General features: G+C 36.8%; 1 protein-coding gene across 1 annotated transcript in view; it reads right to left on the reverse strand.

Moving 5' to 3' along the window:
• Positions 1–3,942: 3,942 nt before the first annotated feature.
• CALCRL (calcitonin receptor like receptor) overlaps positions 3,943–7,403 on the reverse strand; it is a 139,576-nt gene continuing 136,115 nt past the window's right edge. Inside the window, exon 15 of the transcript XR_002098640.1 lies at positions 3,943–7,300. The gene's annotated coding sequence lies outside the window, so the exon portion shown is untranslated. The remainder of the gene's footprint in view (positions 7,301–7,403) is intronic.

The raw sequence follows: 7,403 nt of genomic DNA on the forward strand, positions 1-7,403 counted from the left end.
AGAAGGGAGTTCCCCAGCCTGTAGGTATGGTGCTGGTTCTTCGCTTTTTCCCAGATATTTTTCTGCCTCACTTTCTGAGCTATCACCCAACTGACATATCCTGAGAGATCTTTATTTGCTTCTTTCCTTTTAACAGGTAGATGGATGTAGATTGTGGACCCAGTTATACCCCCTTCTAAATTTTACTTGATCTAGTCAGCTTTCAAAGTGAGAAGAAACCTGAAATTCTGCTTCAGTTTAAAGGAAATATGACATACAGTTTGTAGTCTGGCTTCAGCCTGTCCCCACTCAAAGTGAAGAATATCATTGGTCTTGTCTGAATAAAGAACATACTGTAGATCAGCAAGTGAATAAAAATCAATTCACTTTATTTAGCGTAATTTGATCACAATTTGCCTAATTATTTGACTGACTTAGCTCTTGCTGTCGCAAATACATGCACAATATGTTACAATGGGTCAATTTTAAATGCTTACAGTTAAAATTCCATGTGTAATCCTTCTGGGATGAGGCTTTAAAGCTTAATCCAAAATCCACTGGCGTTCATGAAAGTCTCATTCCCTATTTTTACACTTACCATTTCATTTTTTAATTATATTCTTTGATTAAAAACAAATGTATACATATTCAGCATCAAAACTCCTTGTGGAGTTTTCATGTATTTAAGCTTTAAAGTTTGATTCACTATACTAGTTTGCCTGCTAGGTCAAAAATAATCCTTTGTTTTCTTTGCATATATTTTTAGAGCTGGATATACATAAAAAGGCAAAAGTTGTTGATCAAAACTTTTACTTTAATGGTGACTGCCATGACAAAGCAGTACAAGGCATGCTAATAGGGCACTTGGAATATTTTCAGAGGAAAACTTCAGCATACCAGTACTGTGAACCAAACAGAAATTCCAGCAGAAGGTGGAAAGGCTACTGCAATATAACGGTGTTCTGTGGAAGCACATGAGATGAAATAATTTCTTTGGGTTTTATCTTTTTTTACACAGTGCTTGTCTACACAATGGGATTAAATTCATTATTTAAGAGAACTTACCATTCATTGAAAAGAAATTGTACTGTTATTGCATTTTCTCTTATAATGTACTGTACAAATGTAATTACTGTATTTTTTTCTTTCACCTTTAGAGCTGAATGAAACTGAATTTTATACCATACGGGTTTTTTTTTCCTTTTTGGATCTGCTTCTAAATGTTAGGCTTCCTTTTATGCCTGCAAACTATTAAAACTCAGTCTTCTATTGCCAAATGGTATTATGGATACTAGTTGCATAATTTTGTTCATTTAATGGCATTCAGTTACATTTGTGAGCTGGTAGAAGACAAAATCCTACGGCATTGCCTTCTCTTCTTTTTTATACTTGTAATACAAAATGGGTGAGAGCTAATTTCGGGCCCCGTAGCCCCATCCTGCATAGGGAGGTTTGGGGAGTTGTGGTGGGAGGGGGGGGCTGATTCAGCCTGTGATAGCTCTAGCCAAAACTCCCTATGTGGCCTGCAGGCCCAAATAATTGCCCACCCCTGCAGTAGATTATTTATTATTTGGTATTTGTGGGGTTAGTAAATCACCATATATATTTTGTGTGTGTGTGTGTGTGTGTGTGCATGGTGTACGCTGCATATGTTTGCAAGTGTATGAATATGTTTCTCTTGTATTTAGAACCATTCACTCTAACTTTGTGATAATAGCTGGGAAAAATTGAATCATCAGTAAAACAGAATAACGAAACAGTTTTTCATTAAAAGAATGGAGGCATTTTTCCTCACCCTATTTTCATTCAAATTTTTGACCCATTATGCTTACTAATGGTCCCTATCATATCTATTGAATTTTGATGTTAAAAGTATGTAGTATCCTGTTCAGAGTGAAAATCAGTATTCATGTAATGGCCTAGATTTAGCATCCACTGTGCCACAAAGTAGTGAATGATGTTAACAGTTGTGTATATTTGTTAAACACATGTGACCACAACTCCAGCTATAGTTACATGGCATAGATCTCTCTATTAACCTCGAAGAGAAACTGCATTATTTCTAACGGGCAATTATTTCTACCCAAGATCGGTCCTCTTCTGCACTGCCATGTGTGATATACACTGTTACCTAACGTTTGTTTCCATGAACATACGCAATGCAGAAAGCCTATACCAGTTAGTTATGTTATACCTTCTTTGTAGACTGAAGTATAGCTTCAATGTGTTGGCACTTCAGTGCTTTGCCAGGGTGACCATGGAGAGTGCCAGGCATAGGTGGGCTGCCAGGCAAATGCCTCCCAATCCAAATTTTCCTGCTTTCCCTTCATTTTCTACTGGAACCTTACTTTGTTCCAGTGCCTGGGGTTTTGCTATGTAGTTTTGGGATGGAAAGTAGGTCACCGACCCTCTTGCTTTACTAGGGTGGTGTGGAGTAGCTCCTCCAAGTCTTGTGTTATAATATTATTTGTGGCCTGAAGCTCCTGGGGATGCTGAAGTTTGGGTGGCAGTGAAGGCAAGTTTTGTGGCCATGCCTATTGGCCAGCTTCCTGGCTAATGCATAACTAACCTGTCAGTTGACTTCATAGCATGGGTATTGAACTAGCTACAAGCCTGGAGCACAGTCACATCACAAGGTCAGAGTTGGGTCCCTGTGAGTCCAAACAATATGTGTGCATCTCTGAGTCACGCTAAGATGCCTTATGCTGGCCCAGCCCACTGTAGTAGAACCCAACCAGGGATTGGGTGCTAAGGGCAAAGATAGCCCTTTACATGTTAGAAACAGTTACAGTCTAGGAATATTTTAAAAGAAGCTTTATGATCTATCAAACCCATGATGTGCTTCCTAGCTGGGAGCATTTTTCAGAATTGCTGCTCTCTAGCAAGAGGCTGCTATATGGGGCTGTGGGGATCCATGGCTTTGCATCTTCCTTCCCTCTCCCCCCACAGGGCATGGGGAGCAGAGCTGACTGTCAGTACCAATCTGCAGCTCCTGTCTCTCAGGACTGCAGCTCTACTCCCATGCCTACCATGCAATAAAGGAATAAAGTAATTTAAATACAAAAGATAGGGAAAGAGGGGGGAGGAAGTGATAGGAGCAGGTTCTATTGCTGAAAAGGTGAAAAGTGAGTTGAAGAAATCAAAGAGGGTAAACAAAGCAGTTAACCTGTGGGCATAAGGGTTAAAAATAATCCAGGTAATGGAATAAGAATCCATAATCTCTGTTGAGACCATACTTTAACAAAATTCACATTGCAGAGGAATGTAGGCAGCCATGTTAGTCTGAAATTAGGTAGAAGGCAGGGTAGAGATGCACCTGTTTAACAACTAAATCATGGATGCATGAAAACTTCTACATCTCTGATTCAGTTAAGATAGAAAATGCACCTATCCTTCCTACAATCTGGTTTGTGCATGATTCCACATTCGAGTTGATTTTAAAAGGTTTTTTTCAGTTTTTTATTTTTAGTCTTTAGGAACAGCTACTCTGAGGTTAGTGGTGGAATATCCAGGGTGGTTAAAATGTACTGCCACAGACTTTTCTGTCTTTTTGGAATCAATGTCAAATCAGTGTCTATTCATTATTCCATGTAGGGATTGCACCATCTGTCCAGTGTAGGGCAATGTAAGCAGTAAGTAAGGGTAACATGAAGAAAGATATTGATAGGATGCTTGGAAATTTGTAAATACTGCAGTGTGGGACTTCTGTAGTAGTCTGTTCAAGTACCAGGAATCTTTCTGTCCAGGTGATTTGTATAATGGGAGGCTGCAGCCATTATACCTATTAGCCATAAAAAGCCCCTCTAAAAGAAAATTATTAGTAACTTTAGGTAATGCTTCTCTGTCTACTTTAAATTTTTTTCACATTCAATTACAGAATGACTATGTAAACTATAGTTCTGGTCATCTTTATCATTATTGTAAGTAATAAAACTCACATCTTTCATACGGAAAGCATCCAAGAACTGGTAAGCATAAGATTTTATTGATCAGAAAATTAATATTGGTTTTTCAACAATTAAATGAGTAATGTTTCATATTAAGAGTGAAAATGAAGCAAAACCAAAATAAGTTCACATTTTTTGTTTCAGTCTTACTCTATAAGCAATAAATACAATGCCATAGCTTCATTAATCTTATTTACATTGTACAATACTTGAATTTTGCCTAATTCCAAGCATAAATGTTTCATGGCATGTAATGATAACACAAAAGTATGTGTTGTAGCATTTCTACAGCCCAGTACTCACTATGAAAAAATAAAGAATGCCAAAAAGTGATAAGTTAACATTTACAAAAAATGGAATAAACTGAGATCCCCGTACAGACCTCGAACTAAGTGTTGTTTGTGGCAATTTGTTAAATGAAGGCAGTAGGATAAAAATAGACACATTCTATTATTTGAATATCCAGACATATAAAACTAACATCTTGATATTACAGATATCAAATATTACACAAGATTCTAAACAAGAGAGATTGAAAATACTCATCATACATACAAATGTGGAACTGCAGTGAGAAATGCTGTCCTGTTAAAAAGAGCTATTAAAAATGAACGATTGCCTCTTTTCCTTCAGAATATAAGTAAAAACTGCACAATGATTTGTCTCATGTGCTCTATAAGGTATGAAACAAAAAGCCACAAGGAAAATCAGCATAAGGATTTGATGTTTTGATTAAACATCACAGTAGAAAGAAATCCTGCTCTCAGCAGCTGAGTATGTAAGAGGGATATGGAAAGAAAAAGTAGGAAACCTGTTCTATAATGAAAGTGCCAGGTGGAAGATGTTCTACTTCAAACTAAGTGGGGAATACAGCTATATAGTATTTGGGGCACAATGCCCAGCAAGGGTTGTGTTTCATACAACCTTGCAAGGGCTACATGAATGTAAACTCTTTCCTAAAGAGAAGAGGGCACCTGACAGTACATTGTGTTTCTCCACTCAAACTGTTAGAATAACCCTTTTACCTAAAGCACTGTAGCTGTAGCCATCATCTCTTGCTTGTGCCATACAAATACAAAGCTCTCTAGTGAAATGACAGGGTACTGTTGGCACCCAGTCCTTTCTTCAGTAAAGCATGTGGAGTTGCACTAACTGAAATAAAACTGAGCTCTTCTAATTTAACTCTGAGATTACAACAGCTTTTCAGCTATCATTTATGATTTAATCATGATAGTCTATAGTCAGGCACTTTTGAATCAAGCATCAGGAAATATTATGTAAAGAAACCCTAAAGAAATTAAAAGGTTAAAAATGTGGAACTTGCTGTTTAGATTACACATGGGCATATGTCTTCCAAGATAATCAGGTGCCTAACTAACTCACATTTATTTTGACGATTGATTTAAGTGGGAGATAGGCCTTGGAGGATCTGGACCATGAACTTAAAGAGCAAGATCTTCAGTTCATGTAATTCTACATATTTCCACTGACTTGCAGAGAACTATGCTGATTTACAGCAGACGAGAATCTAATCCCATGCGTGAAGTTCACATCTGAGCAGGATGTCTACACTACTTAAGTTTTCTAGGAATTTCACTCAAACCAAATAATAATAAAAAAACGCTGTTCAAGCAATTTGGTCAGAAAGCAAACTGGTAAGCAGGTTGTATCCCTCACAATAGTAAATATTATGACACTTGATTTCTAGAACCTGGCACTGAAATAAGTACAGCTTCCATAAGACTTTCATGAAGTTCATATGCATTCAGTCAGACAGCTTGTTATCTGAACAAAAATCTTGACGCCTGCAACATGTCTGAGTTTCTATATTTTCATAAAGTTTTAGCAGAATCCCTTCCAAGTTAAACACCAACCAGTAGAAGATCTAAAATATATGGTAAGCTGCAAGTGTTATGAATGCATTGCATTTTCCTATCATTGTTATCTTTTGAAACTGCAATGATGAAGACAAACTTTATCCAAAGCCTTAGGAAATCATATGCCAATAAGCACTGGGATAGCTCATTAGCAGCCTATTTAATTTCATTAAAAAACTAGTGGCAAAATAACATTAGGAATAAACCTGAATTCATAATGTTTAATCATAAGCTTTTAAAAGCAAACTGTTTTTAGAAAAGCTTTTTATTACCTCTCAGGCTGGCTTTCATAAATCAGAAATATTTTTGTATGATAAAATTCTATCAACCCTACCACTAGATTTTCATCCTTTTCAGTTTCTTTCACTTAAACAAGCTATTAACAAAAAATAAAGTGTTTTTCTTTCCTCTTTGCTTTTAAACAGGATTTTTTGAGAGTGACAGTCATCTTCTACTATGCTTCCCTAGTCTTGATTTTTTTCCTCCCATTTCTATAAAAAATACACTATGTAAAAAAATAACACTTTTAAAGCATACATAAAATGCTGTATTTAAAGACATTTTCTTAAGACCTTTTCAACAGCCTTCACAAGAATTGTTTGTTGACCATAAATTCTATTCCAACATCCTTATTCATGAGGAATAGAAACAATGAACTCATGGAATATAGTACGGCTCAACTTTGAGTAAACTGAGGCAGATTCAAACCTTATACAATCAACAATCACAATATAATGTTGAATTTTCTAAACAATACACTTTAAAAAGGCTCCAAAGGTTTTTTATAAGACAGAGCTTGTACTGTAACAAGCTTTCTGAACACTGAAAAATTCCAACATACAAGAAGTGGCTGAATAAGTATCTGTCTTGGATGGCTTAGGAACAGTGCATGCTGCATCCATGCAGGAGGTTGGGGTTCATGACCCTTGGGGTCCTTTCCAACTTGATGATTCTAAAATCACCTACATCTAAGGTCTTGACTTTATTATTTAAATAGCATCCAATTTTGCATGTCATTTCAGGCAAGACTCGCAGAGCATCAATGCAAATTCCTTATAAGCTAAGGAACAAGGTATGCGTTAAAGAATAATTATCTTTCAATGCAAGCAGACTTGCCAAAGATCTGCAGCATGTTTAAGCATGCCTTCAAGTTCCATCAAACTTATTTGTGAACAAGCTTTGTTGAAAAAGGAATTAAAAGTTACACGTGTACTAATAATGGACTTTTCTAACTAGTGCACCTAACTAGTAGTGCTCTCATTAAAGCCAACAGGAAACTGCCACTGAAGACACACACCCACAAACACAGACACACAGAGTTCAAACTTTGTTGTACAGTATTACATTGCAGGATAGATGCAGTTGGGTCGTTTCATACTGCAGATTTCTGGCAGTAGCATCTGTATCCCTTTATGTTTGGTTTAAAACAGAAGCAAAAATGAGCCAGCTCACTGCCAATATATCAAAGTCCATTATCTTAAACCAGGGCTTGGCAACCTTTTAGGAGTGGCAGGATGAAGTAATGGAGTTAATTCAAAAGGTAGGTGTCTCACTACCAAATTGCCACCAATGTCCTGGCTTTGCAGGCTGAATTAAATCA

The sequence above is a fragment of the Gavialis gangeticus genome, unplaced genomic scaffold (genome assembly GCF_001723915.1).
Source record: "Gavialis gangeticus isolate Ggan-Ray unplaced genomic scaffold, GavGan_comp1, whole genome shotgun sequence".
In the NCBI taxonomy this organism is placed as follows: domain Eukaryota; kingdom Metazoa; phylum Chordata; order Crocodylia; family Gavialidae; genus Gavialis; species Gavialis gangeticus.